This window comes from Mirounga angustirostris, unplaced genomic scaffold (assembly GCF_029215605.1).
Source record: "Mirounga angustirostris isolate CCGP_5_RB_7025 unplaced genomic scaffold, mMirAng1.0.hap1 SCAF_13, whole genome shotgun sequence".
NCBI classification, from domain to species: Eukaryota; Metazoa; Chordata; class Mammalia; order Carnivora; family Phocidae; genus Mirounga; species Mirounga angustirostris.
Window position 1 is genome coordinate 84,813,410 of NW_026991721.1, and position 25,899 is coordinate 84,839,308.

A 25,899-nucleotide genomic window follows, 5' to 3' on the forward strand; every position below is an offset into this window, starting at 1 on the left:
GCCACAAAAGTACAGAATGGCTAAAGTTCCAGTGATTCACTCACACAACAAAATTTTGTTGAGCAGCCACTAGCTTGCAAAGCAACATGCTAAATGCCTAGGTCACAAAAGTGAGCCAAAAGTTATGGTCCCTGCTCTCGTGGGGCTTACAGTCAGACAGCCCAAGAGTCCATACTCACACATAAGAAAGTGTGATCACATTCCTAGATGTCCTACGAAGGAAAAGAACCCAGGGCTGAAGGACCGGACAGGAAGGGAATTTAACTTAGGCTTGGGTTCAGAGGTGGTCAGGGAAGCCTCCTGAGGAGCAGTACTTGTGAGGTTCCCATGTGGATGGAGAGAATGCAGACAGAGAGGCAGACAGCAGTAGGAGAAGGGTGGAGAGGCATGCAGGGACAAGCCTACACAGTGTGTGGACCAAGAAAGGACTTCTGTCTTATCACTTAGGTGCTGGGAGGTTTTAAGCACAAAGTATTTTCAAAATGCAGCTGTGATACTTTTTTCTGGTTGCAGGATGGCAAAGAGATTGAAAGGGAACAAGTGTAAATGCAGGGGATGGCTCAGGAACCTGGAGCTGCAGACTCTGGAGGAGAGAGAGGGAGGGAGGATGGTACCTTGGACTAAGGCGGTACGGCGGAGAAACAGATGTGAAAGATCAGACAGCACAACAGGCAAGACTTGGTGACAGATTAGTTAAGAAGATGTCAAGCATGGCTTGCATCCCTCAATGAGGGATGGTATCATTCATGGAAGCGGAACACTAAAAGGGATTTCATGAACAATTTTATCTTGTATTAGATAAAAATAATCAGATTCCATTGTCTTTCTTTGGTTAGTATCCTCTTCTTTGTGAAAAGATCATAGCCACTAACAGATCACAAACTACAGGTGAGAAATAACATTTAGGCATTATGACAGTTAAGGCTCCTACAAAGTTTCATGTTCCAGAAAAAACACAGGCATCCCAGTATCTAGAAATATGCCAATATCGATGATTGCATCCACAATGGAGTTCTGCAGTCTCCCCTAATGTAAAAGTTCTTTCAAAATAAAAATCAGTTTTTTAAAATGTTAAAAACTTGGCGGATAGGGTTAAAGATTTATCATGTTGCTCTTTTTAAAAAGAGCAATTAACATAAAATGGTTTTCCAATTAAGAGAAAGGGTAACTGACTTTTATAATACATGGAAAATATGTGCTTTCTAAGCAACTCTCATTTATTTGTGCTGATGGACAACACAGACATTAATGGTCCTTCCAATCAGGAGACTACATTTGATTTTGAAATACATTATGACCTTTCTCCAGGCAAAATTTGCCATCCTCCACACATTTTGCTTAGGAGCTCATTAAAATAAGCCTGCTTTCTACCAGTACAAGAGAAGAAAGCACAGACACTTGCTGGATAGCTGGGAGAAAGCTAATTTGGGTTGAAAATATTGCCAAGATCAATCAGGGCTGAAAAACACCTCAATTAAATCCAACGAAGAGAACAATTAGCAACTTTATCAACTAGAATTGATTGTAGCCCTACTGTGATGATTAATCATTTATTAAAGTAGAAGGCAGATCCTAGGCCTTCCATGTAACTGCATATAAAGCTACAGGCTGATAAGAAAAAGAAAGAACAGGGGTGCCTGGCTGGCTCAGTCAGTAGAGCACGCAACTCTTGATCTCAGGGTTGTGAGTTCAGGCCCCACGTTGGGTGTGGATATTACTTAAAAATAAAATCTTGGGGCGCCTGGGTGGCTCAGTTGGTTAAGCAACTGCCTTCGGCTCAGGTCATGATCCCGGAGCCCTGGGATCGAGTCCCACATCGGGCTCCCGGCTCGGCGGGGAGCCTGCTTCTCCCTCTGACCCTCTCCCCTCTCATGCTGTTTCTTTCTCTCTCTCTCTCTCAGAAAAATAAATAAAATCTTTAAAAAAAAAAAAAAATCTTTAGGAAAAAGAAAATGAACATTTAAGGATATCTGTGGAAAGGAACATGCACTTATTTATAGGCAATAATACTCTAATGGTGTATTAATTCAAACCAACTGTTAAAAGGAGTAAGGATGCACAAGGCAGATGTGTTTAATTCTCAACACTGAGTTCAATATGTGTACCAAAATGCCTCTTCTATTGGCCGTTCTTTTTTTGAGAGCCATATCTAAGGATTATGGCTAGAATGCTGGATTACGATATGGAGGAAAATGAGTATACATAAATGGGTTAATACCGAGACAAAGGCCAAGAAACCCCAAGGACACTTTTAACTACCAAAACCAGTGTTTCCCTAAGTTCTTTCCTTCCTACTTCAAAAGCCCAGACAGAAATAAAGAAAATCGAGAAAGAGATGATAAGTATATAAGAAAGCCAAAGCAATAGGTCCAGGGAGAGTGTTTCCTAAACCTGCTATAATTAAACCACCACAGATAAATCTAAAGTTGTGGAGCAGTAATTCCTAAATCCTATGACTTTGTATATTTTATTTATTTTTAAGATTTTTTTAGAGGGGGAGGGGCAGAGGGAGAGAGAGAATCTTAAGCAGGCCCCCCAACCAGTGTAGAGCCTGACGCTGGGCTCTATCTCATGACCCTGAGATTGTGACCTGAGCCGAAATCAAGAGTCTGACACTCAATTGACTGAGCCACCCAGGCGCCCCTTTAAGATTTTAAGTAATCTCTACCCCCAACGTGGGGCTCGAACCCACAACCCCAAGATCAAGAGTCGCACACTCCACTGACTGAGCCTGCCAGGAGCCTCTGGCCTTGTATATTTTAACATTAAAAGCAGTGATTAAACAAACAGGATTTCAAGTGTGGTAGAAGTACTGGGGGGTGGGGGGGGAGAACAGGACATTAACCTCTTATACTCTAAACATGAAATCAGGTAAGAAACAGTGTCAATTAGTTACGTGAGCTCACCCGAGCCACAGAGTGGAGTGGTCAAAAGTGTGCAGGCAGTCACTTATCAGCACCAAAGATTATGTTCCACATGTTACTCATTACGGTTGTTGGCTAAAAGACCACAAGAGTTCCAACTGTATAAATGTTCAGTTTATGGGTCAACCACTAAGGTCAATACATCAGTGATGAGTGCATTTGATCTTTGTGCTGAGATGGTCAGCATCACCTTCCCTAAAGAGAATCTCAAATACCAGAGGTTAAAGCAACAGGAAGCAGCAGCTAAGCAGAAGCAGCCCCTCACATCAGTTACCACCAAGAAAGAGGAGAGTAACTGGAATCATTCCAGACAGCTAATATGCTGCAGTGATTCACTTTTGAGTTCAGAAAGATTAATCCTTGTGGTCATAAGAGACTCTCAAGAAGGTATCATCTGAAACATAAAAAGCCTCTGTGGACCATGTCTAGGAATCAACTAATCAAACATATCCCAACCTTACCTAGAGTATAATAGGATCGGTTTTGTTCTGTGATGTTTGTACTTCTTTCCTCTGAAAATGCTCTTATTTAATGTGCCTCCATTTTCTTAAGCACACACTGTGCCTGGATCCATTACATCAATATATAAATCAATCTGTTTCCTAATCTAACATGTTACAAATGGGATTTCACTGCCAAGTCAGCACTTCTGATATCCTGTGAACCTGGAATCTTCTACGAAAGAAAATTAATGCCCCATGCTTTGGCACTTAAGCCAGTCCTTGTGATCTATGCATATTGCAGCACTTTTAAGGCTTTGAAAACAAATTGCATCAATTGCTTCCCAGACCAGCGCTTCCATTTTACTTAATAATTCATTCTTAATAAGAAATTCCATTTTATTAATTTGGCTCAGGGAAAAGAGTTTAGCTTTACAAGGACAGAAACTCAACTTGGTAAAAAGTGCTTCTAGTAACTTGGTTGAAAACCTGATATGGCTTAAAGCAATAAATAAATAAATATAAGTAAATCTAAATCTGAGCCTTAAATGAGGGCCTTTAATTATCATCTCAAGAGATGCAGCTCCTAGGCCCACCTCAGTCCCACCACCCTTCACAAAGGGGCTCAGGACCAACGCAGTGTTCCCAGTCCAAAGCGAAATATAAGCCCAGTATTTCCTTCCCCACTGAAATGATCATCTCAGGAGCTAATTTGGCTCCAGGGTTTGGGAAAGTGCCTGCTGTGGAGGGAGCATCTTCTGAAGAGGACGGTTTTATCCCGAGTGAATCATGTTTCCTCGGATAGGAAGCTGCTGTATTACAGGCAGGCAAGCGTTCCAGCTTCACCCTGGGAAGGCCAGTTAACACAGTCCCAGTATGAATAAAAACTGAACGAAGCACACCTCTGTAGCATCTACTTACCACCTGCATGGTAGTGATAGCAAAAGGCACAGCATTCGTAATCAAAGACCCTCGATTTGAAAGAAAAAGTCAGAAAAGGACAGTCTATTAATGGGTGCCAAGATCCTATATAATTACTCCTGTTTGTTCAAGTTCTGCCTGGCATGTCATGATTCATAGGTTAAAATGACTTAAATCTGTGTTCATTTCAAGGTATCTCTCCAAGGTAGTTATGGACTACAAAAGGGAAGAAAAATTACCGCACAGTGGACATACTATCACTTCCCTCACCAGCAGTAAGCTGCGTAAGAGAACCGATGAGAAAGATGGAGGGGCCTCCCCCATTTCAGAAGACCAAGGAGAAATGACAAGTAAATGCAACACCGGAGCCAAGACAGGATGCTGGGGCAGGAAAACGACATCAGTGAGAAAACTGGAGTAATTATGTGGATAGGGTCTGAGTCAGTTAATAATTGTGTACTAGTGTTAATTTCCCAGTTTTGACAACTGTACCGCGGCTGTGTCAGATGTGGAGATTAGGGGAAGCCCGGAAAGGGCATAGGGGAACTCTGGAGAATTTTTGCAACTTTGAAACCGTGCAGCCATGCAACCATGGTCAAAATTCAGGTGGGTGATGAACACGATTTAAAAAACCTGGGTGGCTCAGTCATGATCCCAGGGCCCTGGGATCGAGCCCCACATCGGGCTCCCTGCTCCGCGGGAGGCCTGCTTCTCCCTCTCCTGCTCCCCCTGCTTGTATTCCTTCTCTTGCTGCGTCTCTCTCCGTCAAATAAATAAATAAAATCTTTAAAAAAATAAAAAACCCAAACCAGAGCGCCTGGGTGGCTCAGTTGGTTAAGCAACTGCCTTCGGCTCAGGTCATGATCCCGGAGCCCTGGGATGGAGTCCCACATCGGGCTCCCGGCTCAGCGGGGAGCCTGCTTCTCCCTCTGGCCCTATCCCCTCTCATGCTGTTTCTCTCTCTCTCTCTCAAATAAATAAATAAAATCTTTAAAAAAAAAAAAAAAAACCCAAACCACTTTATTTTGAACTAACTTTAGAGTTTTTTCCCAATCTGTCACAAAGAGAAGACACATGTTCAGGTCGGGCCACTATTAAGTTATAATCAGAATAGGCCAATACTTGAAAAACAACACTATTTATTCTAAACACACGAGCATACATCCTCCAGTGGGAACACTATTACAATTCTGCCGAGAGCCTAATATAGATGAAAGTCCACTCCTGTGACTGTCAAAAGGATCACTGGAGTTTGGAGCCTTTAGCATATCTCCATCAGCAGTAAAGAAGTGAAGCTTTCAATTTAAAACAAGCTTCAAACATTTCAACCCACTATTTAATAAAATAGGATTCTTGTTAAGCATTTTCCAGCTTCTGCAGCAAACTGAGAAAACCTGTCCTTAAAAGTGACAGTTCGCATTACAGCAACTGAAAATCCTTAGCCGTGTTTTTATTTGTTTGTTTTAACATTTGAACTTAATTCAATTAGAAACTGGCGAATTAGGTTTAGGGGGAAAACTCTGAATGCAAAAAGCCATTATTCTTCCAGTGACATACGCCAGCTCTTAGGTATTATTTTCATAGGCAGTAATTTATACAAATAATCTCTGCTTTATTAGAGCTCTAAATATTAAAGTATAAATGAGGTATCACTTCCAAGATTAAAAATGGTTTAGACGGTCTCCAAGGTTTTATAGGAACACAGTGATTTGTTCATCTGGATTACACTGGTTGGTAAGGATCTAAGCCAAGATTTAAGAGAGGTCTGTTATATGTCCCCGAGATGAGAGTGAAGAGTCTTCTATAAAGTTATTGAAAAATACATAAATACATAAAATACTTTTATGTTAAAAAAAAGAAGAAGAAGAATAGTGTTTATGGGTCTCAAATTCTCAAGTGGACGGGTTCTGGACTGGCTCCTGTGTTTCCTTCCACTTGCCCATAATAGGAACTCTGAGAAATGGATTTCGGCAGGTATGGAGACATGCCTTGACCAACCATTCGTCCTCTGCTCATTCCACTCCTGACCTCAGAGGAAGTGTCTGAGGTGGTGGCCAAGGGCAAGGGCTTTAAAGGGAGGGCAGACCCTGACAGAGTTCCAGCCCCATCACTGACTAGCTGTGCTGCCTTTGGCAGGTCACCTAACCTCTCTGGCCCTTGGTTTCTCCATCTATAAGATGCTGACAATAGTAACTGCTCACCACAGTGTTGTCTTGAGGTTTAAGTGAGTTATCATATGCAAAGTGCTGGAAACAGTGCTTGTTCTTTAGAAAAGAGGTCTTCAAATGTTGGTGGCCATCGTTATCAGGCTTTAAATTTCTTGATTTGTAAAACGGGGCTCCTGACGTACCTATACCTCTCAGGCCTGTCGTGGGGATTACAGTAAGATGCTGCCCAGAAGCACTAAGCCCGATACCTGCCACAGAGCAAGACCTCAGATGTTAACCTCATTAGAGTCGGGCTGGCTCCTCAACATTCAAGCTCTCTCCGGCTACAATTACAGCACTGGGGCCTAAATTACGAGTGTGCAGGGAAGAACCCGTGAAGTCCCCATGGGACTAGGCATCCTCCCCAAATCCAGGATGGCATGAAATGGGCTTCAAAGACTGCACATGCCTTCTTTACCTATTAAATCTGGACATACCTCAAGTAGGCTGCATTAATGCTCCACATTTTCTTCTGTGGGAATTCAGGTTTACATGAACAATTTAATACCACCCTCCCATTTAGAAGAAAATCACCGGGAGTTGCTGGCTTCCTGGCCCTGGTCCAGCTTCCGGCTGGCACGGAAGCTAGGTCAAGATGAATCTGCAGTTACTACTGAGACACTGCTGTGATCAAAAGAGTGCTGTGTAAGTTATTTCTCTAGATTTGTATTCTTGAGAGAAGGATATTCCCCTCAACTTACTAGCTATGCAACGTCATGGAATAACTTCTCTCAGTATTAGTTTTTGCTTCTGGGCAACATAAATATGGTGCTACCCAAATTTTAGGTATTATAACAAACGACACCCACAATATTAACTTTGGACTTTAGTTCACAGTTCACACTACAACAGACAGAATTCTACTTTCCTGACACTCCCCACGCCTAAGGAACATGGCTTGGAAACAAAGACAGCTTCCTCACGGAGTAGGAATCTGCAGGATTCCAAAGCCAGGCAGTAATCCTGTCATACGTTGAAGGCATGCTAACTGCAGAGGCCAGAAAGCCAGGAGGCTTGAGTATTAATATAACATGATCTAAATGGTGTGAACTTGGGCTTAACCTTTGAACTCACTGGCCAGTATTACTTGGTTTTTATTGAGGGTGCTAAACAAATAGTGTGTGCAGGGTTAGGGGGAATGTATGAGGGATATGTTTCTTAAACCTTTAAAGAGGGAAATGATTTTAAGTAACAAACACCCGAAGTATTACTGATTAAATATTAATAATTACTGTTCATTCTAAATCATTCCTACTAATTCACAGATGATAGAAATAATACCAAAAAAGAACCAAACCAAAGAAATAATACAAATGACTGCAGGGTAGGGGAGTGTTCTGTGGGATATCCAAGCACAAAGCTGGCAATATTCTCAGAAATTATAAGCATGCTTCTTACTTCTGGCTAATCAAATGCTTTTATAATATTGTTTATTTCAAATGCATTAAGTCATAATCATTAAAAATTAGGCACTATTTTAGCATTTTTCAATTATCTCATGTACTTAATGTAATAAATAACACCTCCTTTAAAAATATTCTATTTCTATTTCACTAAAATATATACTCAACTCAGTGATTTTACCAAGGTTAAGTTGGGAAATTACCACATGTCAGCTTTGGCTAAAACGCTGACTTCCAGATGTTACAGCCACAAACATGAATAGCTAATGTCAGAGATCTAAAATTGATTCTGCTAGGTCTCCTTTCCTTTACTATATCCAAGAAAAGATAAGAGCTCAGGTCATGATCCTGGGGTCCTGGGATTGAACCCCGCAATGGGCTGCTTGTTCCTCTGCCCCTTCCCCTTGCTCGTGTTCTCTTGCTCTCTCAAATAAATTAAAATCTTTAAAAACAAAAACAAATCCATGCAACTGAAAACATTCACGTTTTAATATATAAGATGGCTTTTATTGGCATTTTAAAGTGGAGGTTCCCTAACACTCATTAGGGGGCTAATAAGGTCCATGACAAGTATTCAATGGCCTGAAAAATGAGAAAAATAAGAAGGGTCTGGTGTGCACGTGTGTGTGTAGGCACCTGAATGTCTAAGGATATGGAATTGCTGTCTTGAGGAAAGAGTGCTCTGAACTCTATGATTATCTTTTTATCTTTTGTTTTAAAAAATTTTTTTATAAAATGATAGCAATAGTAAGTTGATAGTCTGTATTATTAAGAATTAATGGCCTTATCTAAAAATTTCTTAATTTTTTACTTTTCCATGAAAACCAAAGGCTTGGTTCTTTATTTCTGAGGTTCTGTAACGTTTAAAGTCAAGAAAGGGCAGAAATTCTTGGGTGAGTAACCATATTTGTTTATAACTAGAAAATAAGACAATTTGCCAAAATGACTTTTACAGGGCAGAGAGGGAGGAAATGACATTTCAAATTACAAATGGCACTTTCTATGTGCTGTTCTGCTAACCATTTTACTATGTTTACTAGGTGCAAGCCATATTCAGATAACCAATCATGATGAAGCAAATTACTTTAACTTCTAATGTCCACTAAAACTGTGAAAATAACAAAAATACAAAAGAGCTCCACCTTCCCCCCAAGTTCAAAGCAAGTCAAAAAGGCATCTTTCCTATGATTTATGTAGCATTTAAATTTAAAAGTAAATACAGACTGGATTATCAGCTCACACCAGATCTGCTTGCAGACAATGATTCTTCCTGTCTGGGACCCGTGCCCATGTGCATTATTGTAATTATCAGCAATTTAAAAAAATAAAGTAATAAAGCTAGTATGAGCTGCTGGTTGGTATGTTTACTGCTTGCTGCCTCAACCATTAATTAACCTTCCTGGGTTCAAGCCACTGGAACTACTAAAATGCATCAAGGAGAAAGGGAAACACTCCGTGCAAGTAAAAAGAATGAATAAAAAGGACGTAAGTGTGGGAGTGAACGCACATGAACACGAACGCAGCCCCACCATGGAAGTACACCCGCACTTTGTGCTACTTGTCAAGTGGGCCTCTGGGGAGCCGTGTCCACTCTTGCCCTCCCTGATCCATTTTACCCCAACATTCTGAATCATCGCAAGTCAGAACACATCAATCACTCCTCTGTGGCGAGAGATTCAAACTTTTTTTTTTTTTTTTAAGATTTTATTTATTCATTTGAGACACAGAGATACAGAGAGAGCGAGCATGAGCAGGGAGAGAGGCAGAGGGAGAAAGAGAAGCAGGCTCCCTGCTGAGCCAGGAGCCCAATGTGGGGCTCGATCCCAGGACCCTGGAATCATGACCTGAGCCAAAGGCAGATGCTTAACCATCTGAGCCACCCAGGTGCCCCAAGATTCAAACTCTTTCACACCACACCCCCTCTCACTCCATCACCCAGCCCCGGGCTCAGCACCACCCTTCCGGTCCTTGGGTCTGTACACAAGCCAGGGTCTTTCTTGCCTCAAGGCTCTCCACCTAGCACTCCCTTCCCCTGTTCTTCCCCGAGCAGGCACAGTCTCAACTGTCAAGACTCCTCTCAAATGTGCATCCTCTGCAGACCCTTCCTGAGGACAGTCCCCAACCCACTGGTTGTTTTCTTTTCCCCTCAAGCAATCTAAACTCCCTTGCCAATTCACCTGCATGGTCCATCTCCCTTCTGCTAGAATGTGAGTTCCTCTAGGGGAGAGGAACCGTATCTGGACACGGCACCTAGAATAACAGTAAGTAGTCATTCACAGCCAAGTAAGTGACTGACTCGAAAGCCCGCACTTTTGGTTTTTTCTAAGACATTTAAACTAATACTAATTAGCAGATATCACTCAGCAATTTTTTTTTTAAGATTTTATTTATTTATTTGACAGAGAGAGACACAGCGAGAGAGGGAACACAAGCAGTAGGAGTGGGAGAGGGAGAAGCAGACTCCCCGCTGAGCAGGGAGCCCGATGCAAGGCTCCATCCCAGGACCCTGGGACCATGACCTGAGCTGAAGGTAGATGCTTAATGATTGAGCCACCCAGGCACCCCCCTTTTTTAAAGATTTAATTTACTTAGAGAAAGAGAGCATATGCGAGTGGGGGAGGGGCAGAGGGCGAGAGAAATAATCTCAAGCAGACCCCTGGATCAGCAGAGGAGCCTGATGCAGGGCTCGATCTCATGACCCTGAGATTATGACCTGAGCCGAAACCAAGAGTCGGACGCTTAACCAACTGAGCCACCCAGGCGGCCCATCACTCAACAATTTCTCAAATGATTAACCCTGTACAAGTTTCAACGAAGTAGATCTATAATGATAAATTAAAAGAAGAAACTTACACAGTATAACAGGTTTCAATTTTTTCTTTAAAGTAAGCTCTGTGCCCAACAGTGGGGGCTTGAACTCATGACCCTGAGATCAGGAGTCACATGCTCTACCGACTGAGCCAGCCAGGTGCCCCAACAAGTTTCAGTTTTTAAAAATTGTTGCTGAGCGCACCCATGTACACAGCCTGAAAAGCCACATAACACAGGCTTGTACTAGAAGAGCAGTCCTCTACCTCAACAGGCCCTCGCTCCTGAGAGGCAGCACTTTCTGTCTTTCCTCCACTATTTACCTCCACCTTGTTGAACAGCATGCTTTATCTTTGTACCCTTTTCAGTCCAGACATTATCTAGTAACTCCCTAGTAAAAAGGGGTTTCACTCAGGGGCGCCTGGGTGGCTCAGTCGGTTAAGCATCAGACTCTTGATTTTGGCTCAGGTCACGATCTCAGGGCCGTGGGATCAAGCCCTGCGTCCGGCGCTGTGCTTGGTGCAGAGTCTGCTTGAGATTCTCTCTCTCCCTCTGCCCCTCCTCCTTTCGCTCGCTCTCTCTCCAAAAAAAAAAAAAAAAGGTTTCACTCAAAAACCACCATACCCAATGTTCACGCACTCACCTCCCCTTGCTCTGTTGGTCAAATCAATACTATTTACATTATTATACCATAAAAATGTACTCTGATTACAGTTCCTTTCTTTGGCATCTATCTTCCCCCTTAGAGATAGCAACTGCATCTTTTCTTTCACCTGCTTGGTTTTACATGTACTGATCAACGCAGGCTCTGAGATGTCAGAAAAGGTCCACAAAGCTCCCTCCGTGCAGTCTGATGCGAGAGGTGATCCAATGGTTTCAATTCCTTTTTTCTTGAAGACAGGCCTCCGTCAGGCCTGTCATTTTCCTACTTCATCTACACTGATTATTCTCTAGACCTGCGCACAGCTGCCATTCCTGCCTTCCCCCCTCCTCCTGTTCCGATTCCATCCTTCCTCTATGTTGACTTACTGCCTAGTTTAAGGGCTCACACCTTCTGACAGCTTCCCAAGAAAGGCTGTGTGAACAGGAAGTTTCAAACACGACGGATCTCAAAACAAGTTTTTATTTTATGCACACACTTTATCACTAATTTGGACGAGAACTAAATTGTAAGCTAGACACAATTTTCCCTCAGCATTTAAGGCCTGGTGCTACTATCTTCCAGCTTCCGGCACTGCTGCTGATAAATCTAAAGGAAATTTGACTCGGAATCTTTTGTGCAGGTCTCTTTCTTTCTATATGAAAGTAAGTTTTCTAAGATTCTTCCCAATCTCTGCTATTCTGACATTTCAACATAATGTGCCTCGGTGTGGGGTTCTGTCCCCGACCTGAGCTCTCTGTGGGCCAAGTCAACCCGGACACACTCAATCCTACATATCTCCTCTGTTCTCTTCCTGAAATTCTGATTCCATGCTTCTCGGACCTTCTACAGTAATCCCCTGCTTTTCTTAATTTTCCTTTCTAGGTTCTTAGTGTTCTCTCTGAAAGATTTCTACTATATTTTTAAATTCCTGGTGTCATGTTTCTCATCTTCAAGAACTCTTCCTTGTTCCCTGCCTTATTTTACTAGAGACTATTATGTCCAACAGATGGAATACCCTCTCCTCTTTGAAGTAAATATCAAGAACTTATCTAAACTTGTCTTCAAGTTGCTTTTTTCCCCCCTTATCTGTTTTTGTTCTTGATCATGTTCATGGCATTCCTGAAATGTTTGGTGTTCCTAAGCCATCCAATTTAATATTTAAGAAGGGGGCACTAAAAAGCTGGTTACAAAGTTTGTTTTTGTGGTTTTTTTAATTTTATTTATTTGAGAAAGAGAGCAAGAGCACAGGCGGGGGGTGGGGCAGAGGGAGAGGGACAAGCAGGCTCCCCACTGAGTGGGGAGCTCAATCCCAGGACCCTGGGACCATGACACGTGCCAAAGGCAGATGCTTAACAGACTGAGCCACCCAGGTGCCCCTGGCTAGAAGTTTTCTGTACCTGGAAAGGACCACTCAATGAGTGACCTATCCAGAGAAGGCAACAAGTTCCCCACCTGGGGCCCACCAGTCAGGCTGTCAGGGGACTGGTGACCCAGTTAAGGAGACTGCCACCTCTCAGCCTCTCACTTTCTGCTGGGCCTGCTGTCCCCAGGTAAATGGGGAGAAGTCTTTTCCCAGGGGTGGGAGGGGGGCAGTGAGAGGGGTATTCCTGGGCTGATTCCTCACACTGAGTTTCAACTCCTTCCCTCACCCACTCAGAAGCCCTGACACTTCCCGTTCCTCAGTCAAGTCAGGCTCTGCAAATCAGTTTGCTTTTAGTTGGCTTCTCCGCCAGCATTTACATTTCAGTTCCTTCTGGCTGCTAATAACTCTGCTACTCAGGATCCATCTGCTTTCCATCTTCAAGATTCTGTGGACATCTCTCCTCTCCACTTCTTTGTCCTTGTTGGCTTATTCATATATTAAATATATCGAAAGCTAAGCCACATTCTCTCATCAGGACAGAGTCAGAACAACTAGAATCAGGGGCGCCTGGGTGGCTCAGCCGTTAAGTGTCTGCCTTCGGCTCGGGTCATGATCCCAGGGTCCTAGGATTGAGCCCCACATCGGGCTCCCTGCTCAGCGGGAAGCGTGCTTCTCTCTCTCCCACTTTCCCTGCTTGTGTTCCCTCTCTCGCTGTGTCTCTCTTTGTCAAATAAATAAAATCTTAAAAAAAAAAAAGAACTAGAATCATCCACCTGCATCTTTTAAGGTGCAACAATTCAAAAGCCGCTAAATACAAATATATATGGAAAACTAGAGATAGGAAAGTATAAACAAAATCATAAGCTTTTATTTTTTATTATTTAAATATAATGCCCATTAAGAAAATAAAAGTCTGATCCTTTATTCAAAGATTATTTCATTGGGGATGACTGAGTGGCTCAGTCGGTTAAATGTCTGCCTATGATCCCAGGGTGCTGGGATCAAGTCCAGCATCAGGCTCCTTGCTCAGCAGGGAGCCTGCTTCTCCCTCTGCCTGCCACTCCCTCTGCTTGTGCTCTCTCTCTCTCTCTGACAAATAAATAAAATTTTTAAAAAAAGATATGTCATTGGATCACTTTACAATTATGCTAGTCAACATATTATTGGTTGAACTGTATCCCCAAAAAAACTCGTATTTGAAGTCCTAACCCCCACTACCTCCACACGTGATGTTATCTGGAAGTCAGGTCACTGCAGATGCAATTAAGGTGAGGTCATACTGGAGTATGGTGGGTCCCTAATCCAATAGGACTGCTGCCCTTACGAGACACACACACACACACACACACACACACACGGGGAGAAGGCCATGTAAAGACTGGAGCCGTGCTGCCAAAAGCCAAGGGACCTCCAGAAGCTAGGAGGGAGGCCGGGAACAGACCCTTCCAATAGCACTTTCCGAGGGAGCACCGCCCTACCCTCCGGACAACCTGGGCTTGGACTTCTAGCCTCCAGACCAGTCCAACAATACATTTCTCTTCCTTCAGCCACTCAGTTTGTGGTACGTTGTTACAGCAGCCCTAGAAAATGAATACACTGGGCAAACTGGTAGACTCAGGATCCACATTTGGGGAGCTAATAGTCTTAGAGACAAGAGCCAGGCACAGAGAAACCCAGAACTACACTATAACACATGCATTATGAATGAGGTGAGGAAGTGGAGACGGAGTGCAGTGTACTCTGAGAAGAGCTACAAGCGGAGACAGGTACAGGGCAGGGCACAGGACAGAACAGCCGGGGAGGTGGGGGGGGGGGTGGGGGGGGTTGGCAGGGGAGGGCGAAGGGCCAAGTCTTCAGACCCTCTCCTCCAGAAAAACTGGGCTTGGGCTCTCTTCCAGCTCGAGTGGGACTTGCTAGGCATACTTGAGAAGGTGGAAGGGTATGACCTGGGAAGATGAGGTAGAGACAGGAAGTCAGGTAGGAAGCCGCTGCATTCACCCAGAAGAAAGGCTGATGAACAAACACCCGAGCAGCGTGGGCAGGAAAGGGACTGGAGAAATGTGGACAGGATTTGAACAAGAGATACGAAAGAAGTGTCAAAATGATGCCAACTTTCTAATTCTGGCAACTAGAGAGCAGTGGAGCTAATAACCAAAGGAACTGAAAAGGGTAGGAAGGAGGGGATTGGAGGATAATGTGGGCTGGAATCATGAATTTGCAATTTAATAACAGGTTGAAAGAATTTTAAGCCCAGAGAATAGATAGGATCATCTGAGGCGACTGCATTTAAAAAGGAGAAGGGGCACCTGGGTGGCTGAGTCAGTTTAACCATCCGCCTTCAGCTCAGGACATGATCTCAGGGTCTTGGGATGGAGCCCCGCATCAGGCTCCCTGCTCAGTGGGGAGTTGGCTTCTCCCTCTCCCTTTCCTTCTGCCCCTACCTGCTGCTCGTGCTTCTCTCTCTCTCAAATAAACAAAATCTTTTAAAAAATAAAAAGGACATAACCATAAGAAATATCAACATTTAATGGGCAGGCACAGAAGGAAGGTCAGTGACTGAGGTGGAAGGACCAGGAAAGTATGTCAGAGAAGCCTTATCAAGAGAGCTGAAGCAGCAGATTCAAATGTTCTCAGGAAATTTCGGTGGTCATGAAATCACCAGTCACTTCAATGTGGTGGCAGTGCTAGAAACAAGGTCACATGAACCCAGGTGACAAATGAGAGGTGCGAAAACAGCCTAGGAGTATAGACTAGGGATCTCCAAGTTGGGTGTGCCAGGTCCCCCCCCACTACAGAAATACTACAACTGTGTTGATCTCATTCTGCACACTGCAAGACCTCGAGGCAGGACAATGTTTACAATAGTTGGAAGTGGGAGGAGCAATAACCATAGAAATCTATCGTACCACACAGAAGTTTCTCTCTTGGTCGCTTCATGGTGAAGTACTTGCGAAGAGTCATGGAATTGAGAAATAAGTTAAGGGGCACCTGGGTGGCTCAGTTGATTAAGCATCCGACTCTTGATTTCCACTCAGGTCATAATCTCAGGGTTGTAAGATAGAGCCCCATGTGGGCTCCATGCTCAGTGGGGAGTCTGCTGGAGATCCCCTCTCCCTCTGCCCCTTCCCCCCCTAAAATAAATAAATCTTTAAAAAAAAGAAATTTTAAAAAAAAGAAGTCAATATATTTTTCTTGGGGTGCTTGGGTGGCTCAGTTGGTTTAGCATCTGCCTTCAGCTCAGGTCATGATCTCACAGGGTCCTGGGATCGAGCACCACATCAGGTTCCCTGCTCAGCACGGAGTCTGCTTCTCCCTCTCCCTCCTGCTCATGTGCGCGCTCTCTCTCACATAAATAAAATCTTAAAAAAAAAAAGAGGAAGATACACCAGAATCAATCTCTCTCCCTCCTGTACACAGAGGAAAGCCCATGTGAGGACACAGAGAGAAGGCAGAAATCAACCCTGCTGACACCTTGATCTTGAACTTCCAGCCTCTAGAAATGCGAGAAAATAAATTTATTCGTTTAAACCACCCAGTCTGTGGTATTTTGTTACAGTGGCCCTAGCAAACCTAATTCAATCATATCACTGTCACATTGCATATGAATACAACGTTCAAAGGAAAGTTTGTGCCTTGGCTACATAGGTACAAAAAAAATAAAACTTTTTAGAATATAAATTAATAATTTACTCATTTTGTAACATGAATATGCAGAAGACTTTAATTAAAAGCATAGTGTGATGTGAACTGGCTACAAAAACTACAAGAAAAATCTGAAGAATATTGGTTGATAATGATTACATTTAGGCTTTTCAACTTTTGCAATGCTCCTTTAAATTGATATTAATAGTACTGAGCTGATACAAGAGTTAGCAGATTTACTTAAATGATAGTTCTGAATTTCCAGACTTTTGTTTCAAGGTGAAATTAATTCTAAGGGCGCCTGGGTGGCTTAGTCAGTTAAGCATCCAACTCTTGATTTCAGCTCAGGTCATGATCTCAGGGTCATGGGATCGAGCCCCGAGTTGGGCTCCACACTCAGCAGGGAGTCCTCTTGTCCCTCTCCCTCTGCTCCCCCACCCCCGCTGCTCACGCGCACCTCTTTTTCCCAAATATTTTTTAAAAAATAAAGAACATGAACCAGCTTTATCAACATAGACACAAATATCAAAGGAACACGATTTTTTTTAAACTCCACTCAGTTATTACAAAACGTTTGTGTTTGGAACAACTTGAGAATGTCTACTTTGCCAACTGTAAATTTCATGAAATCTAAATAAAAATCAAGTATTTCTGATGAAGACTGCCATCCAAGTTGAGATGTGGCTATAAATGTAAAATATATGCAGAACTTCAAAGACTTAGTATGTAAATTTTTAATATGCAAAATACCTCAATTTTATTACATGTTGATTTTATAACATGATTACATATATTGAAATGATACATTGGGTTAAATAAAATATAATGGTTAAACTAATTTCATCTACTTTTTTTTTAAGTAGGCTCCACATTCAACATGGGGCTTGAATTCACAACCCTGAGATCAAGAGTCACATGCTCTATGAAATGAGCCAGCCTGGATCCCCCATCTATTTTTTGGTTTTTAAAAAAATGTCAACTAGAAAAATTTTAACTATATATATGTGGCTGGCATTGAGCACTGTGCTCAATGTTCAGTTAACATTGTGCTAGGAGGTATGACCTGAATGCCTTTTTTCATTCACCTTTACATTCCATATAAATGCATTTTCCTTTCTTTCATCAAGAAGACTAAGGCTAGGGGCGCCTGGGTGGCTCAGTTGTTAAGCGTCTGCCTTCGGCTCAGGTAGTGATCCCAGGGTCCTGGGATCAAGCCCCGCACTGGGCTCCCTGCTCCGCGGGAAGCCTGCTTCTCCCTCTCCCACTCCCCCTCCTTGTGGTCCCTCTCTCGCAGTCTCTCGGTCAGAAAATAAATAAAATCTTAAAAAAAAAAAAAAACAAAAAAAAACTAAGGCTAGCAAGAGTTTCCGGTGATTGGAAGAAGGGGGTAGGTACTCAGATGGTTCCCTGAGCAATCTTCAGGCTGCCAAGAATTAAATGGGTTAAGAGCCACAAAGCTTCCCTGAAGAGGCTAGGCTAGTTCAAGAGAGACAAGTGGTTCCAAGTAAAATAATGAACAGAAATTAAACAGGAAAAAGACATTTCTTGAGACATTTCTCCTTATAAGAGATTCAGTATTAAAAGCAGGGGAGGGGGGCATAGAGGATTCAGTATAGGTTATGTAAGTGGGTTAAGTGCCAAGAGCCGAAGTTCTTATTTTATCCAATTCCGGGGGGGGGGGGCGGGAGGAGCGGAGGTGGACACTCTCCTCCATCCCCCAAACTTCTTAGATCCACAAATATGAAAGAAACCGTCATTGAGACATAAACAAACAAATCCCTCTTCTTCCAGGCTTCTGACAACCACAGAACACAATCCAAGGGCCGTCCAAAGACAATAAAAATAACCAGAACAGAGCATATATGATATGATGTTCATATCCCATAGGTATTGCTGATTCAATTATATTTGTTTTAAGTCAGTAAACATTTTAAGGACCTTATAAGAGCAGGCTCTAAAGACAATAAAACGAACAAGTCCTCACATGCACAGAGGCTTGGCTTGGTCAGGGAGACAATTCTGTAAACAAAATAATCCTAATAAAGAAGGAAAGCTTCTTAAACTCTGTCATATAGGAGGTCCCCAACTTCTGTCTGACTGGTTCCTAAATGACAGTTAAAAGTTAAGCCCAAATAAAAGGTGCAGTGATGGTACCCCTGGGATCTATAGGTTTATTATTATAAACTGGGAGTCCATTCCTGAATAAATATGAAAATAAGAGAAAAAAGAGCAGACACAAATACTGTTATAAACTTAAGTATTTCGATCATAAAAGTTCTTTTGGAGTGTGTCCTTCATGGGCTAGAGTGGCTGAGGCTTCTTAAAATACTTAAATCTAAGGAAGTACAGAGAGATGACATCTTTTCCTGGAAAATTTCCCTGGAACAAGCTTGAGTACCCTTTGTGGCTCTAAAAACCTTAGTATTTCCCTCAAGTTTACACACCTGGATGATTCTCATTGCTGATTCATTACGCAAGAATGCGTCAATCACGTCAAGGAAGGAGTCAGGCATTTTTCCAAAGATACATATTTAGGGATTTCTTACTTCCAAATTCAACTAACTTTTCTGGAGAACTCTGTGGCATTTCCATAACCCTTGTAGCCTTCCCAAGTGCTGATTTTTTTTTTTTTAAGATTTTATTTATTTATTTGACAGAGAGAGAGAGAGACAGCGAGAGAGGGAACACAAGCAGGGGGAGTGAGGGAGGGAGGGAGAAGCAGTCTCCCCACTGAGCAGGGAGCCCAATGTGGGGCTCGATCCCAGGACCTGGGACCATGACCTGAGCCACAGGCAGCTGCTTAACGACTGAACCACCCAGGTGCCCCGAATGCTGATTTTCTTAAAAATCCACCTAGGGCGCCTGGGTTGCTCAGTTGGTTAAGCGACTGCCTTCGGCTCAGGTCATAATCCTGGAGTCCCGGGATCGAGTCCCACATCGGGCTCCCTGCTCAGCGGGGAGTCTGCTTCTCCCTCTGACCCTCCTCCCTCTCATGCTCTCTGTCTCTCATTCTCTCTCTCGCAAATAAATAAAATCTTTAAAAAAAAATTTTTTTTTAAATAAATAAGTAAAAAATCCACCTAATCATTTTTTTTTCCTGAAGCAATCAAACCATCCTTTTCTTGGGCTAAAAACCTCTTTCCTTTGATGATTTACGGACATTGCCCAGACCAAGCGTAATCACTTACTCTTTACAATAACCTGCCATTTTAATTTGAATTCAAACACATCATAAAAGCAAATCAATAAAAGGCAGATGACAGCTTGGCAACCATCAGCAAATTTCAAACCATTGTATTTTGGATGAAAAACTGACAACCACTTTGCTAAACTGATTTTATATATTCCCAAATAGTAAAAAAAAAAGTCTCACCAAATAGTAAGAAGCCTTTATTCTTTAATATATCACTACAATCCACAACCATATATGTGTATGTGTGCCATGTATACACACACATATATGTACATATACACAAACTCAACAGTTCTTAAAAATTTACCCAATGAAAATTGAATATGCTTTGAGAGCACCACCAACCATACCAGTTTATAAAACACCAGCCCTACTGCAAGTGTTTATATGTCCTTAGTGGTAGATTAGCCTCTAAATGATGTCAACCCAAACGCTGCAAGAAAATTATTCCTACCAACACAGTGCCCTTACCACCACATACCCAGAGTCGCAAAGTCTCCTCAGCATTTAGGCACAGAGGTAATTTTCAGCACACACACTTGGTCTACAAAAATCTCTCATTTTTCTTCTGAACAGTCTTACAAAGTCATCAGAATCAGTTCACATTAAACCTTTCAAAGACTAGCAGGTCAAGCATCTATTTATGTATAGTACTATCTGGTATCTTAGTACCTCAGCCAAATTTGAGCAATCCAGATTGGCATGCTTAGAATGACTCTCCTTGTCTCTTGGGAACAGCTATTAAGTAGCTCAATGAAAGAATTTTTGCAACTCATCTCTAATACTTAATGCCAGGATGTAAGCAAGTGTTCATATTAGGTTAAAGTGACTTCTTTGGCCCTATGGAAAAAACTGGTTTCAAACATTTCCAAAAGTATGTAAGACTAATAGTTGCCTATATCACATCACAAAAGCCCTGTGTTAATCTCAGTAATATTTAACATGATATTTTACTTGGCCAACAATGAACTCAACCTATGATGGTATAAAATAATGTAACCTTACTGACCTTCTGATCACTTGTCTCTTTGCTTTCTTCCAAACATTTGCTCCCCTTACACCCCCAAACATCCCAAATACTGGATATGGCAATGATGTGATATCCAAAGGAAATATATCTTCACAGGGGGTGGGGGGATGGGTTAGCCTAGTGATGGGTATGAAAGAGGGCACGTATTGAATGGAGCACTGGGTGTTATACGCGAACAATGAATCATGAAACACTACATCAAAAACTAATGATGTAATGTATGGTGATTAACATAATAAAATTAAAAAAAGAAAAAGAAATATATCTTCACAAATGACCAAGTAAGAAGAATGCTAAAAATACTATACCTATAATACTATCTCTTCTTAGTAAGGGGCGCCTGGGTGGCTCAGTTGGTTGAGGGACCTGGTTTGGGCTCAAGTCATGATGTTGGGTCATAAGATCGAGCCCTGAATCAGGCTCCGTGTTCAGCGTGCAGTCTGCTTGGGATTCTTTCCCTCTCCCTCTACACCCCTCCCTGCCCCGCTCCCTCACTTGTTCTCGCTCTCAAATAAATAAAATCCTTTTTTTTAAGATTTTATTTATTTATTTGACAGAGAGAGACACAGCGAGAGAGGGAACACAAGCAGGGGGAGTGGGAGAGGGAGAAGCAAGCTTCCTGCAGAGCAGGGAGCCCAATGAGGGGCTTGATCCCAGGACTCTGGGATCATGACCTGAGCCGAAGGCAGACGCTTAACGACTGACCCACCCAGGTGCCCCTAAATAAAATCTTTAATAAAAATAAAAATAATAATGTGTACTGAAGCAACCATCATTACCTCAAATGGGACTTGAAGTTTATGTTCTATTTCCTTTAGCTTCTTGGAGACAGATGTAAATCCTGCTCTCGTAATATCAGATTACCATATGGATATTTTAATGAAATCCATCCATCCAGTGTATCTACAATATGCCTTCACTTCCATTATTCTGTGACAAGTTCAACTTCTTCACTCACTACATATACATACATAAAACCACATGTAATGGCTCAGCTTGGCTAGGAGCTTATCAGGTTTTGCATCTAATCTTTTAAAATCAATACTTAAAACATTTTACTGATTTTAATCTCTCCTGATTACTATTTCCCTTGTTTAAAAACAACACTAACCAATCTTCAATCTCAATGACTTGTATCAATTCACAAAATTAATCTTTCATAATGATAGCTCAGCAGGATATTTTATTAATGTAGATTCTGAGGAATCTAATCAAGCCTCATTTATCTTAAGAGTTGCTTTAAAAAGAGGTGCCGGGCTTGCCTAGTCAGTACAGCTTGCAACTCTTATCTCAGGGTCATGACTTTGATCCCCACATTGTGTGTAGACAATTACCTTAAAAAAAAAAAAAAAAAAAGAGCTGCTATAAGGAAAGACATTTACATAGCATTAAGCAGAAATCATCTTCCAAAGGGAGTGGGGGCAGAGCAGAGTCCAACCAGACCATCAAAGAAGATTCTGTTATGAAAGGTGGTTTTCAGGTCACCTGAAACCTGCCATGAGTAATAAACATTTATTGCAAGAGATCATTTCAATCCAACTCTCTTTCTCCTCTTTTCAACAGGGTTGAAAATTCTCTGCCTATGGATAACAGAGAGGTGACAGCGGCGGAGTATAAGACAAAAATGGCAACCCACATTCAACCTCCCTCAAGAACCCAGAGTCTCGGGCGCCTGGGTGGCTCAGTTGGTTAAGCGACTGCCTTCCGCTCAGGTCATGATCCTGGAGTCCCAGGATCAAGTCCCATCGGGCTTCCTGCTCAGCAGGGAGTCTGCTTCTCCCTCTGACCCTCCTCCCTCTCCTGCTGTCTGTCTCTCATTCCTGCTCTCAAATAAATAAATAAAATCTTAAAAAAAAAAAAAGAACCCAGAGTCTCCTTCCCATCTGAAGGAGGCCGGTGCTACTTGGGTATTGCTGCCAGATCTTCCAATTTTTTTTAAAACTGGAAAGGAATTTTAACATAAAAATCCATGTTATTTGGAAGTGATGGTTTTTTTTTTTTAAGATTTTATTTTTCTACACCCAATGTGCAACTCAAACTCACGACCCTGAGATCAAGAGTCGCATGCCCCATCGGCTGAGCCAGCCCTGCGCACCGGAAATGGTGATGTTCAATTTTGTATTTGAATTTAAAATACAATGAAGCCCAACTTGGTGAGAGACAAATAAAACAGAAGTCCAGGCCACATGCTGTCTGCAGACTGCAGGTTTTCCACCTCCATTTGGTGGTTATGTACCAGGAATCACAGTTAGTAGGGATGACAGTTAATTTCAGAAGCCTAAAAGTCATCAAACACCTAGTACCCAGAAGTTATAGTATAAACTACAATTAATCATATATCAATTAGAAAAAACTTGATTACGGAAAATCATGTTAAAGACCTAACACTTAATATTAAGATGACAATACTGCTGAAAGTAATCTAGCAGTTCAGGGCAATCCCTATCAAAATTTTCTGCAGAAATTTTTTTTTTCTTTAAGATTTTATTTATTTGAGAGAGAGAGAGCATGAGCAGGGGGAGAAGCAGGGAGAAGCAGAGAGAGAGGGAGAAGCAGGCTCCCCAATAAGCAGGGAGCCCGATGCAGGGCTCGATCCCAGGACCCTGGGATTATGACCTGAGCCAAAGGCAGATGCTTAAGCGACTGAGCCACCCAGGTGCCCCTGCAGAAATTTTTTTAGAAATCTTAAAAATTCATATGGAATCTCACACTCTCGAAAAAGAACAAAGTTGGAAGACTTAAGCTTCCTGACTTCAAAACTTACCACAAAGCTACCTATAAAATAAAAACAGTGGGGTACTGGCACAAAAATGGACATACAGAATGTAGAACTCAGAGTCACCTGCAAAAGAATGAAGTTGAACCCTTACTTTAAACCACAAACAAAAATTAACTCAAAATGGATCAAAGACCTAAACCCAAGAGCTATAAAGACAAAACCCTGAGGGTACAGCCTGAGTGGGGCTCAATCCCAAGACCCTGAGATCATGACCTGAGCCGAAGTCAGATGCTTAAGCGACTTAGCCACCCAGGCACCCCAAAAGATAAAAATCTTAAAAGAAAACATAAGGGCAAATCTTCGTATTTTATTTGGCAATGATTCCTTAGATAATGAAACCAAAAGCACAGAAACACACACACACACACACAAAAAATAGCTGAACTGGACTTTATCAAAATTAGAAACTTCTCTACAAAAGACACTATATCAAGAGAGTGAAGACAACCCAAAGAATGGGAGAAAATATTTATAAGTCACATATCTGATAAGGGATGAATATTTAGAACATATAAAGAACTACAACTTGGGGCACCTGGGTGGCTCAGCTGTTAAGCGTCTGCCTTTGGCTCAGGTCATGATCCCAGGGTCCTGGGATCAAGCCCCGCATTGGGCTCCTTGCTCCACAGGAAGCCTGCTTCTCCCTCTCTCACTCCCCCTGCTTGTGTTCCCTCTCTCCCTGTGTCACTCTGTGGAATAAATAAATAAAAATCTTTAAAAAAAAATTTGAAGAACTACAACTCAACAACAAAACCCAACTCAAAATGCGAAAAAGACTTGAATTAACATTTCTCCAAAGATACACAAATGGCCAACATGAAAACACGCTCCACATCACTAAGCTTTAGGGAAATGAAAATCACAATGAGAAACCATTTCACACCCATTAGGATGGCTATTACCCAAAAAATAGAAACAACCACTGGCAAGAATGTGGAGAAATTAGAACCCTTGCGCATTGATGGTGAGAATGTAAAATGGGGCAGTCACTATGGAAGACAATTTGCAGTTCCCAAAAAGCTCCACAAAGAATTTCCGTATGACCCAGCAATTCCACTTTTCAGTACATACCCAAAAGAACTGAAACAGGGACTCAGATACAAGTACAGCCATGTTCACAGCAGCAGTATTCACAACAGCCAAAGAGTGGAAACATCCCAAATGTCCATCAACAGATGAATGAATAAACAGAATGTGGTATACACACACACAAGGGAATATTATTCAGTTTAAAAAAGGAATGCCATTCTGATACATTTACTTTGAAAACAGTATAATGCCTTATAAGAACATTTATAAGAATCAGCAACTTCGTAAGAGAGGTTCCCAGGGGGATTTGGGGTGGGCAAGAGACAGGGAGTTAATGGGATTATAATGGGTTCAGAGTTTCTGTTTGAATGATGAAATGGACAGTGCTGATGGTTGCAGGGCACTGTGAACGTACTTAATGCCACTGAACTACACACTTAAAATTGACCACTTTAAGCATTTTTATGTTATGTATATATTACAATAAAAAAAATTATGGGGCGCCTGGGTGGCTCAGTTGGTTAAGCGTCCGACTCTTGATTTTGGCTCAGGCCATAATCTCAGGGTTGTGAGATGGAGCCCTGTACCAGGCTCCATGCTGGGTGTGAAGCCTACTTAATATTCTCTCTCCTCCTCTCTCCTTACCCCTCCCCCACACATCCGGTGTGCACTTAAAAAAAAAAAGGAAGGAAGGAAAAGAAATTTTAAAAAAAAAGGAAGGAAGGAAAAGAAATTTCAGTTGTACAATTTAGAGAAATTTTATATCTTTGGGCTGACATATGTAAAGTATCTGAAAGTAAACCCTAGAAATAAGTATTTTAAAAAAAGATAAACTGGATTAAAATCATCTATTATTTTTAATTTTTTATTAACATATATTATTTGTTTCAGGGCTACAGGTCTGTAATTCATCAGTCTTACACAATTCACAGCACTCACCATAGTACATACCCTCCCCAATATCCATCACCCAGCCACCCCATCTCTCCCACCCCCCTCTACTCCAGGAACCCTCAGCTTGTTTGCTGACATTGAGTCTCTTATGGTTTGTCTCCCTCTCTGGTTTAGTCTTGTTTCATTTTTCCCTCCCTTCCCCTATGATCCTCTGTCTTCGTCCTCAAATTCCTCGTATCCATGAGATCATATGGTACTTGTCTTTCTCTGATTGACTTATTTCGCTTAGCATAATACCCTCTAGTTCCATCCACGTCGTTACAAATGGCATGATCTCATTTTTTGATGGCTGCGTAATATTCCCCAGTATGTCTGTGTGGGTGTGCGCATACACACACACACACACCACATCTTCTTTATCCATTCATCTGTCGATGGACAGCTTGGCTCTATCCCTAGTTTGGCTATTGTGGACATTGCTGCTATAAACATCGGGGTGCATGTACCCCTTCGGATCCCTACATTTGTATCTTTGGGGTAAATACCCAGTAGTCCAATTGCTGGGACGTAGAGTAGCTCTATTTTCAACTTTTTGAGGAACCTCCATACTGTTTTCCAGAGTG

General features: G+C 42.1%; 1 protein-coding gene across 4 annotated transcripts in view; it reads right to left on the reverse strand.

The window, feature by feature from the left end:
- The window catches only part of APLP2 (amyloid beta precursor like protein 2), an 85,685-nt gene that overhangs the window by 38,255 nt on the left and 21,531 nt on the right, over positions 1-25,899 (reverse strand). The gene's annotated exons all lie outside the window — the stretch shown is intronic.